General features: G+C 42.6%; 1 pseudogene; it reads left to right on the top strand.

Annotated features, from left to right (window-relative positions):
* Positions 1 to 1560: 1560 nt before the first annotated feature.
* LOC129076587 (immunoglobulin heavy variable 4-38-2-like) lies at positions 1561 to 2059 on the top strand (annotated as a pseudogene).
* The last annotated feature ends 9425 nt before the right edge of the window (positions 2060 to 11484 follow it).

Genomic DNA, 11484 nt, shown 5'->3' with positions numbered 1-11484 from the left:
GTCTTGTCTGATGGCCCTTGGAGAGGGTAACATCACGGGGGTGACCAGGGCCATGGACAGTGGCACAGACTTCCTCCTTCATGTGGAGGAAAGGACAAGAGTTGGTTGCAGAACACAGGTGTCCACTCGGAGAAGTTAAGCTGCTTTCTACTGGAGGCTTAGTCACAGCTTCTCTGCTTCAGCGTTCACCTCCCTTTTATTCAAGCTGGTCACAGCTGGCTAGTGCCCAGGGCTCCTGACTGGTATCACTTAGCACCTGTAGGACAGCAGAGCCTTCCTGACACAGACATCACCTTGTCCCCACATGGCTGCCCCAAGCCCTCACTCTCAGCTCTCTTGTCTACAAAGGGGAAACATCCTGAGATAATTTTTACATGCAGAAAACTCACATCTGGTCCATGGATGTCCGCATATTATCAGAAGTGTCCCAGGCCTCACTGTGCATTATTAAATTATGGGGACAACCGTCCAGATTTACTGTACATAAAGGGTGTGCTAGACTCACACTCCCATTGGCAAACAAATGTGATTTAAAGCATTTATTAGGCTGTTAAACCCCATCATCTTCTTCATCTCAGTTTAGTGATTTAATAAAAGGTACTAAGACTGTGAACTTAGGGTTCCCTCCATCCTAACTTTGGCCCGTCGTGAGCTCCCTGTCCCCTTCCCAGAACATGAGACCTCAGACATCCCCCCACAAAGTGGCTAAATTAATACAGAGATGGCAGATTCTAAACTGGCTGTAAAATTGGGAAGCAGGCCCTGTCATCCACACACATCTCACACACTGGCTGTCCCAGAGGGAGCACCTTTTGACCCTCTGGGATAAGGTTAATTCAGGTTTCTAGTGTTTTATGTGGTCTAGGAACCTGTGATATGCCCTGGGCAGCTCACCTGAAGGAAGTGGCTGCACTGATGTGGGGGAAGTGAGCTTAAATTGAGAACACACCATGTCCAACACCTCTCTCAGGAGAGAGCCTGGGCAGGAATCTCAGTGACAAGTCAGAACCAGAGTGATCCATTCCCTGGCACTGGAATGAGAGAGAGGCTGCACCTGCACTGCCACCTGCAGGTCTATAGGAGTCTTCATCCAGCTCAGAGAAAAATGGTTCTTTATGTTGCTATCATTTTACATCAATTTATGTCAAATGTTAATTTATACAATGTGATGATTGTCCAGCAAGACAACAATGAATTGGCTTCATGATTTCCTTTGGACTTGAGATGATGTTTGGGTCAATAATCTGTTTTAATATCAGTTTGACTATTCCATGAGATCAAGAGAGTGTGATCCCACATACCACCCACTCTACGTTTAAAAGTGGAAAGAAGTGCTGTCCTTTGACATGATTCAAAGGCGTCTGAAAAGCCGGCTGCTCTCCCATCACTGGCCCTCTCCATCGAGTCTGAGTAGAAATGTGCTCTGGACCCAGAAACACATGGGGAAGTGATGTCAGTTCCCTCGCTTTTATGAGAACAGTATCCCCCGCATGCAAATTTATCTTCCAGTTCAAGGGTAAATCCTCCCCTGTGCTGTGGGGGCTCACAGCTCTCACCTCACAAGGGTCTGACGTTTCAGGGAAGGCAGAGCTCTGCCCTGGAAGAAGATGCTACTGCTGGGTCTTCTCCTGTGCCTGGTGACAGCCCCCCAGGGTAAGTGTCTCAGATGTGAGACATGTGTCTATGGGATGGTGGTGACTGCATGTGACTGACAGGAACTGATGCTCCTTTTCCTAAGGTGTTCTGTCTGAAGTGCAGCTACAAGAGTCAGGCCCAGGATTTTTGAAGCCCTCGCAGACACTCTCCCTCACCTGCACTGTCTCTGGTTACTCCATCACCAGTAGTAGCTGCTGGCACTGGATCCGCCAGCCAACAGGAAAGGGGCTGGAGTGGATCGGGCGTATATGTAATAGTGGGGATATTTACTATAACCCTAACCTCAAGAGCCAGGACCTCCATCTCCAGAGACACGTCCAAGAACCAGATCTCCCTGCAGCTCAACTCCATGACCACTGAGGACACAGCTGTGTATTACTGTGCAGGATACACAGTGAGATGAAATCAGTGTGAGTTCTGACACAAACCTACTTGTGGGGAACAGGAAGGATGTGCTGCAGGGTGTGCTCAGGACACTAGGGGGCTCTCATGAAAGCAGGAGTACAGGGGGAAAACAAACTGATCCTTGTTAACATAGTCTGGCAGCTATCAATCATTTTTATGAGTCCCCTCTTTTTGTTTCATTTCCTTCCTGAAGCAGGAGACACCAATTCAGTGACACTTCAGGTCTGACTCTTAGGACACCTGGCTGTGAGCTCTGAGGATGCAGACCTACAGGTTGTAAGTCAGCTAGGACATCCCTACCAGTCACATCATCATTAACTAAATCTTTGTTTAGGGGAGCTCAGGTACTGACCTTTCCTAGGAAAAATTAGTCTTTCTTCCACAGACACTGCAGCTACCAGATGCAGGAAAAAGAAAAACACATTTGGGCACCATCCTTTCTTTACATCAATTGGGTCTGCTCCTTTCTGCCATCAAAGTCAGTCAGTCAATTTACATGTAAGTGTGGTTCCTGCCCATGCACTAGGATCATAGGAGACGGGATACCTGGAGTTATCACCATGAGCATTGTCAGTGTGTGATGGTGTGTGCTAGTTTGTGGTCTATTGAGCAGTAGAAGTGCACTGTCTTCAGGGTCACATGCAGGGGTATTCTCATGGGACCTGCAACCAGAGAAATCTTTACACATAAAGTCCCCAACAACACCAAGATCTTCTCAACTCAGGGATATCATCTGAGTCAGTGCATCTCACAGGTCCAAGGAAGAGGTTCTGTTGTGATTTCACAGTTCCCTTGGTTGGGGCTCCCTACCAAATCATTGGTGTTTAGAATGGCCTAATATCTGTATCCTGAGATGTTTAAATATACGGTGTCCCAGAGGTAGTGTCTTAAACTCAAATGCAACCTTAAATTCTAGACTATGGGTGATGTGAGGTTTATACCCTGTGAGCCCAGACAGGACCTCGACCTGCATGGCATGTACTGGGCAGCAGGGGGCACACAGAACCCTTGATCTTAAGGATGCTGCCCTAGGAGCAGATGGAATGGGGGTGGGGAGTGATTACACCCTCTGGGAGCCTAGGGCCCCCACTTTTCTAAAAAAAATGAAAAAGAAAAAAATAAGAGATAGGCATGAGGTGAGTCTAAATACCCTATTCTATCAGAAGTAATAATTCTAGGAGTAATTCTAGGGCTTATGCATGTTAACAAGCTGGCAACAGTGATGGTATTTTCAACTTTTTCAGTGCTGTATTTTCAAAATTATGATTCTGGAATAAGACATTAGACTTTAAAGTCCCAAACTGGTCAGGGGGGTCTCTGTTACACTTTAATGTGGTTTCCCAAAGAAGAGCATGTCCTGTAGGGGTTTGTTCCTCGATGGCAGGAGCTGTATTTACACAGAGCTCAGGGAACTGAGAGGGGACTGCTATCCAATAACATCGATTTGGACTTGGACCCTGAGTCTCCCACCAAGCCCTTTCTACTGGACCAAACATGTTCCCTGTGCCCTCTACTCTCTCTCAGGAAGAGTCAAATATTCAGCTATGAAGTGCTCATCCTCATAACTATGACATGAAAGGAGGTTGACTAAGTTATATGTTGGTGTGTTTTGGCCTGAGAACATTTCCCAAAGTCACACCCTCCCCTACAGATCCTGCCAGCAATGCCTCACACCTTGAGTTGGAACTAGAGAGCCCTCTTCCTGGTGGCAGTGGGTATAGGTATGGGGTTCCTTAGTTACTAAGTATGGGAAGGCACCACAAAGATCCAAGGGGAATATCCACTCACTTCTGCATCCTCTCAACTGGTGTCTACTCTTTGGTACACCTGGTGATTCCAGGAGCTGAGGAGAGGAGTCCTGGGGACTGAATGAATCTCTCCTGCATGGCTTCAGGATACTCCTTCACCAGCTATGCTATGTTTTGGGTGAGACATGCCCCAGGAGAGGGCCTGCAGTACATTGGCTGGATCAACACAAACAATGGGAAACCCATATATGCCCAATGCTTCTCAGAACAATTTGTCTTCTCCATGGATACCTCTATCAACATAGACTACCTGCTTATAAATGGCCTGAAGTTGAGGACAGAGCCATGCATTACTATTCAAGTCATGCAAAGTAATTATTCACTACCTGAGTGTGCCACACATCCTGAGAAGCAGGATAGCTGGACTGGACTGGGAAGATGACTAGGCAAAGTGCCACCTTGATTACTCAAACGCAGTCAGGAACCAGAGACCAGGAGGCATTCAGGGAATGTTTTCAAGATACAAGATAGAGTGAGAGGAAGTTTCAGGGTGATGTTTTTGAGCAGACTGTTGTTATTTACTGGAGTTATGCAATGGTCCCATTTGGGAGTGACCTTGTCTTATGAATGAAAGGGTATTCATGAAGCATCATCTGCGAATTTTTGTTAGGGTCAAGTTTTGGGTTTTCGACTGTAGTGACTCCCCAGCAAGGTATATGACATTCTCCTCCTTCAGAACAATGCAAGTGTGCGTGGGGAAAAGTAAGTGCATGAACATGAAGGATGAAATACCATGTCCATGTCTCTGTCCAATCATCCTAGCAATGACATATTGGAAGCAAAGTCGAGGGAGGTCAGCTGGTCCAAGTTCCAGCACAGTCAATGACATCATATCATACTCTCAACCCTCCCTCAGGGTGTCATTCTGATGAGTTTACATAGCTGTGACTACAGCTGTGTAAGAGACCCTGTCCCTGGCCCAGAGTGATGGTCATTACACAGGATGGAGAATGATAAGGACACGCTTGATAATGGGATCCACATCCAACCTGCTTTACTCCTATGATAACAAATCAAAAACTACACACCGGGGGCACTAATCTGCACATAATCATTCCTGTTCATTCTGTAGCTTGTATCATTAAATCACTTCATCGGAATGAGATCTACTTGGTGACAGGGACACTGTTTATCCAGAGGTTTTAGGGCAGTTCTGTCTCTGCATATCTGTGTTCCCCAAGTTTATATATTTAGTTCTTTATCACCAGAGAGAAAATTATTAAAAAGTGGGGCTTGTAGAGTTGCTTAGGTTAAGAGAGCTCCATTGAATGGTTAAGTGCTTTACTCAATTAACCCAGAAAGCTTTCTGGACTTTTCACCAAAGGACCCAAGAAGATGTTTTCTGAAGTGAACAAGCACTGGTGACGTGGTCATCACAAGGAACCATGATCATGTAACCAAGTACAGTTTTGCTGCCTACAGATTCAAAAACCAATACTAGAGAGTCCACCTGCTGATGTAATGGAGAGTGGTTTATTCATGTGCAGTCAAGGAAGATGATAGGAGACACTCACCTCAAAGCCCACTAACATTGCAATTAATGCAACATTTAGTATAAGAACAGAGAGTGACAAAAAAAAAAGAGAGAGAGAGAGACATCATTAGGAGAAGTATGGACGTGCAGTCAGTGTCTTTGCTGGTTGCGATATTAACCTCCACTATCATGATTCAGGAACATCTTGGTGCCACCAAATTGTTGCTGTTCCAGCCATCTGTTTTGCCAAAACCGTGGTGAAGGTTGTAATTTTTACAAAAATAACTGGAAGTGGTAGCACTTCCAATATAATTACTAAGAAACTATCTTTGTGTTAATTTTTAATACTATGTTTAGTACATATTATCCTAATTTCAATACATGATAATTCACAGCAGTATAAAGTTTTTTTTTTCATTTGCTTGTTTTTATTTTTTTTTCTGTGTTACAATTCCCCACTGTCAAGTCTTCTTCCATACCTATGGAGCTACCAGTAGCCTCTGATCTTATGGCAGAATGAAAAATCTGAATCTGTTGTAAAGCAAAATCTTGTGAATTAAAAGCAGATACATATTTTTAGAGGCCACTAGAGAGCAGATTTTATTTTTCATTCATGGGAAAATCAAGGCATAAAGAGATTTCAAGGTATAAATATGGGCATTGCAAGGAAAGAATGGTCAAACCTAAATTAAAAATCCCTCCCCTTCTGGACATGAGTCTCTGTGGTATCATGGAAATAGACATAAACCGATCTCCAGTTCCCACAAAGAGAGAAATGTGATGCCAGGATATGTTTGAATTATGAATTTGTGAATGTACTAGAGTGCTGGGATTCAGAAACTATTTGAAAAAGAGCAAATAAACATTTTATTGCATTGCAAATCTGTTTCTATTTTTCTGAAATGGTATTATTTTTTATTTTATTTTTATTGTTCTATTAGAGTTGTCCCCAATTTCCCCGGTTTTTCTCCCCTGCCCTGTCCACAACTTATTACTGTTATGAGTCTCCACTCAGTAGTCAATGTCCGTAAGTCATTTATACTTTATTGTATATTAGACTCTTCCTCTTCTAAGCCTGATTACCCTCCTCCCATCCCTCTGGTTGCTATTAGTCTATTCCTTGTTCTCTTGCCACTGGTCCTATTTTGTTCATTTATTTGTTTTGTTCATTGGGTTATTCTTATACATGAGAGTTAGGGCAGTTATCTTTCACTGTGAACCAGAGTAAAACATTTTCATTTTAAAGCACAGAAGTAGTCCAGGTAGACACTGAATCACTACAATGTGAGATCTGAAGGAGGTACAAAGGTGGGGTCTTGTTTCTCAGAGGGAAGTGTTATGCCTGCATTAAGCTCAGGGACAATGCAGGCTGCACATATCCAATGGCAGTGATTAGTACCTGCACGTTCAAGTTCCCTCAGATAGTGGTTCCTCTTTTCTCTATCTTCTTCCAGCTATGTCTTCAGCTATGGAATTCTCTGCCTAATGAATACACAAATGAGAAGTGGTAGAAAAGGTTAAATGTGAGTTTCTCTGTGCCCTGAGAGCATTACCCACAACCACGCACTCCCAACAGAAGTCCTGAGTGCTCAACCCGTCACCATGGCATGGAGCTGGAGAGCCATCTCTCTGGTGTTAGTGGCTACAGGTAAGGGGCTCACCAGTCCTTGGGTCGAAGAGGGGACCTGGGATAGTATCAGGAAATTTTTACTCACTTCTGTCTAAGATCCTCAAAGGAACTGACCCAGGTGCATCTGGTGCAATCTCAGGCTGAGGTGAGCAAGAAGGGGGACTCAGGGAAGCTCTATTGTAAGGCTTCTGGATACACCTGCTTCAGGAAGTCAAACTATTTTAGTAAGTCCTGGTTGGCAGTCCACAGTTTGTTTACTGAGATATGATTCATCAGAGGATAATTCTAGGTCAAGGTTCTTAATGGAAGTCTGCAATAAACTACATAGAATTAACAATTTTCCTACTAAAGATGAAACATGTGAACAGAGTCTTGGATTAAGCCATGATTCATGCCTGTTGCACTCTGACTCACACCCTTCCCTAAATTTCCTTGTATTGGGGGTAATTATTTTCTCTTCTTTACAGTTCCATTTGACATTTTAATGTGTTCACCAAAAAGTTCATTTTGTGTTTTCTGTAACATGAAACAACGTTTTGATTTTTTTTTCATTTTCACTATTAATGCTACTACTTTGATTATTTTGAGAATGTCAACTATCTTCTGTGTGGTGCAATGCTGATTGTTCCTGATTAATGTCTCAGTTTGACCACTATCAACTTCATTTGGTCTACTGGACAGTGGAGCATGAGCCAGAGAGAAGTCTCCAGTACAAAAGTTCAGAAACTACTTTTGATGTATTCTGTCACTCACATCTTCTCTATGCACCGTACACATCTTTCTTTGATTATCAGTTTTGTTTTTACCTTCCTGAAATAATAATGCATAATGTATTGCATTTTATATTTGTATCTCCAATATTGAAATTGCTATACAAAAATTCACCCATTTTGTAAAGTTTAAAATGTATGCTGATATGACTGCTGTCACATTACAATCTAACAAAATGTTTCAAATGAAGTTAAAGACTACTACATGCTACTAGAGTCATCTTACAGAAAAACAAAACACATTTTTTTGGCCAATCAAATATTTTAATGTCTAGATTAGCATTTTAAGCTATTGCTTAGAAAAGTGACAAAGGACAACTTGAACTTGCTACACAAGAAGGAAATCACAACATAAACAACAAGAACCTGGGAAGTTTTGGCTCCAGGTTTGTCTAATCCCACCATCCAAGTACCTGGAGACATCTATTTCCGGTGCTGCACACTGATCTACACTGCGTGTGACTTCAAGCCAGATGATGCCCATCTCATGTGGGTGACCTGACAGCTTTCCTGAGTGTCATGTGCAGACATGAAAATGGATGAAACAGGGAGAAGAAGAATATGAAGTTTACTTTTGAAGAGCCAGGGATGAACTTGTCTCATGCATTCCTGATTAAAACTACATCACAGGTCAACAGAATCTTTGACCATGATGGTGAAAATAAGGCTGAACCATTGTGGATCACCAGTTTTACCAAAAGTTAGACCCCAGCTCCAGAAACTGTAGATTACAGAAATTATTTATTCACTCCCTAAACAACTGATGAAGAAAATGATGCTCTTCATATCAATTATGTTTTCATTTATTTTCTGTTATTTCCTATTAGTGATTTTTATGAGAACTTTCCATAGTGAAATTTATATCACTGAAACTTCCTTCCTAATTTCTGCCCACTTCTTCATCTAAACAGATTGAATCATGTCTGAATTTCTTCTGTGACCACAATGTTTGAACATCGTTTCACTACATAGACTAGAAAATAAAAACAAAATGAGGCAGTGACTATCCTGCACATTCAGCATCAAACTCCATTGAAGGAATATGAACCACGATCACTTTCTGCTTCCCTATAAAGTTCATATATTTGTCTACCTGTGATCCATACAGAAACTTCACCTCTCACACTGGAGCCATGTGTTGAGGACCACATCTGTCCCTAGTTCATACTTTTATCGCTTTGCATGGGAAATGTCTGATGAATTCCTCATCCCCTCAGCATGCTATCTAGCACTTTAATTATGACTCTGTATGTGAGGGTTGAAACCTTTTGTTGAGTTCATTACTGGTGATATTTAAATACATCTCTCATGTTAAATCCCTCTCTTTTATGACAATTTGCTCTCCTAAGTCTGGACTCAACTCTTGTCTGTCCTGGAAACTAGGCAAATACTCAGTGCATGCCAGGTGGCTGGATTTGGAGGACACAGAGCCCACATGTGAAACATCACCACAGCTCCCACATGACTGATCCTAGAGAAGCTCACCTCTGAAAATTGGCCTGATAATGACCAACGGTATCTAAATTCTCACCTGTAAGGCCTTTCTCACTGTGTTCGACCAGTAATATCCACACTTGGACATGACCGAGAATGGCTCTACAACTTATACTCTAGCAGATTAGATTGATCCTTTGGGAATGGCCCACATACATCACTGAGGACTAGGCAGAGCACATCTCATGGCCCATGAAGACTGAATAGGTCCCATTGGGATCAGACAATTGCTGTGACCTGCACTTAACAGACCACATGACAGGTGCCAGTGCTTGAGGTCTGTGAAAGGAGCTCAATACAGTGATGACGCCATCATGGACAGCTGACTTACATTTTCTCATATTTAGGGAAACACTATTCTTTCCAAAGCATCTAACAATGACCACAAAGGAACCACATCAGAAAGCCTTACTGTGTTCCATGTCATCTTTGCAGTCCTGGTTTGATGGGACTTAAAACAAGCTATTGAACATATGTGGTCTGGAGATGAGGAGATAAAGCCATGAGATCTGGTGCCAAGGAAACAGGAGCGTGCACTCACACTCATCATGAGGGATCTGTGGATTTTTCCACAGCACAGACTCCTCCACTGTCCTGGGGGATGATGAAATAAACATGAAAGAGCATGCAGTTAGGACTATACAATTCTCCTCATATCATCACATCTCTTTTTGGACAACATGCAATTAGCCTGGGCCAGCAGGGGTTAGAAGCAGGTTTCCTAAGTAAGCATGTTTTAGTGAAGTATGTATTTTAACCTTTATGTCAGCATTTATAAGAGTCCATTGAACCACACTGTCTTTCAACATTGTGGACATGTCACAGTGTCATTACACACACCTGGAGGGATCAGCCACCACTGATACAGCACATACTTTGTTTTTACCCTTCTGGGAAAGTCTAAGGGGCAGAGAAGAGTCCAGAACTAGATTACTTAACAATATTTTTATTTTGGGAATAAAAGTAAATTGAAATGCTGTTATTGGCAGGTTAGACAACTGAAAATAACATGAGAATCCTTCATGCTGAACTGCAATATTTGCTCTTCATTCACATGTTCCTGATGACATTCAACATTTACACAATGAACATGAGCTCTGCACACTTCTGCTCACACTAATCACATATCCTGTGTTTGGCATCCTTGGGTCCCATTCCACTAGGGAAAAGAATCTATAACCCTCAGTCAGGATTGTGGCATTGTTTGTGGGCTCCTCCTGAGTAGGAACTGAGAACAAAGACAGACCTATCCTGAAGTGGACTGTGTTGCCTTCTGCTCCATGGTGCCCTCTGCCAGTGGTCATCCCAGTCCGACACTGGGAATCTCTACACATGTTGGAATGACACAAGTAAGCATGAACCACAGACCCAAGGTATGTTCTCCACCTCACACCCAGGTCCACTGCATCTCTGACTCCTGAATATTTTTGACCTGGCTTATATTTCCAGTGGTAGCAGAGGGCAGAGAGAATTACACCCTTAGAACAGGGTGCATGTGTCTTGCACTTATGGTTATGACCAGAGAATGATCCTGATTCTGCACATAGTCTTTCTAAAATACTTCCAGAAATCCTTCCCGTCATACATTTTAGCATTTTCAGATATAATTGGAGACTTTGTTCAAGCTGCAAGACTGGTACACAACAGTTAACTACACAATAGGAAAAGACATCCAGAGATATAAAACTTTTAACATAGAGGATTAGAATCTTCAGCCCCCCTTATAATTTAGAGGCAGATGATCTAGTACAGATGAATATCAAAAATAGATAAAGCTAAATAAATGGGAGTTCATGGAGACTGTGTTTTGTATGTGATTGTATTTCCAGCAAGGGTGATGTCACAACTTGTTTTACAGTCCTATGAAACTAGGGATGGAATAGGGTCTAAGAGATGCATAGTCAGGCAATTTCAACATTGTGGACATGTCACAGTGTCATTACACACATCTGGAGGGATCAGCCACCACTGATACAGCGCATACTTTGTTTTTATATAACTAGCAGTCATATAAACATAAAAGTCGAGCCCAGACTTAGGAGAGCAAAGTCATAGTAGCGGTAGGTTGTTTTACCTGACCTTCAGCACACACACATGTGAGAAACATGAGGCACAACAGTATAGCAGCAATGACATGTACAGGCAATATGGATATTGGATCTGCATGAGGTCTTATGGAACTGCTGTTAGATACATGGCTTGTTGTTGACCATCAATCTGAATGTGCGAATGAATGTAGAGAAAACT

Source organism: Pteronotus mesoamericanus, unplaced genomic scaffold (assembly GCF_021234165.1).
Source record: "Pteronotus mesoamericanus isolate MK-2021 breed Mesoamerican mustached bat unplaced genomic scaffold, CSHL_Meso_final contig_61, whole genome shotgun sequence".
NCBI lineage: Eukaryota > Metazoa > Chordata > Mammalia > Chiroptera > Mormoopidae > Pteronotus > Pteronotus mesoamericanus.
This window is presented reverse-complemented; position numbering and strand designations above follow the sequence as displayed.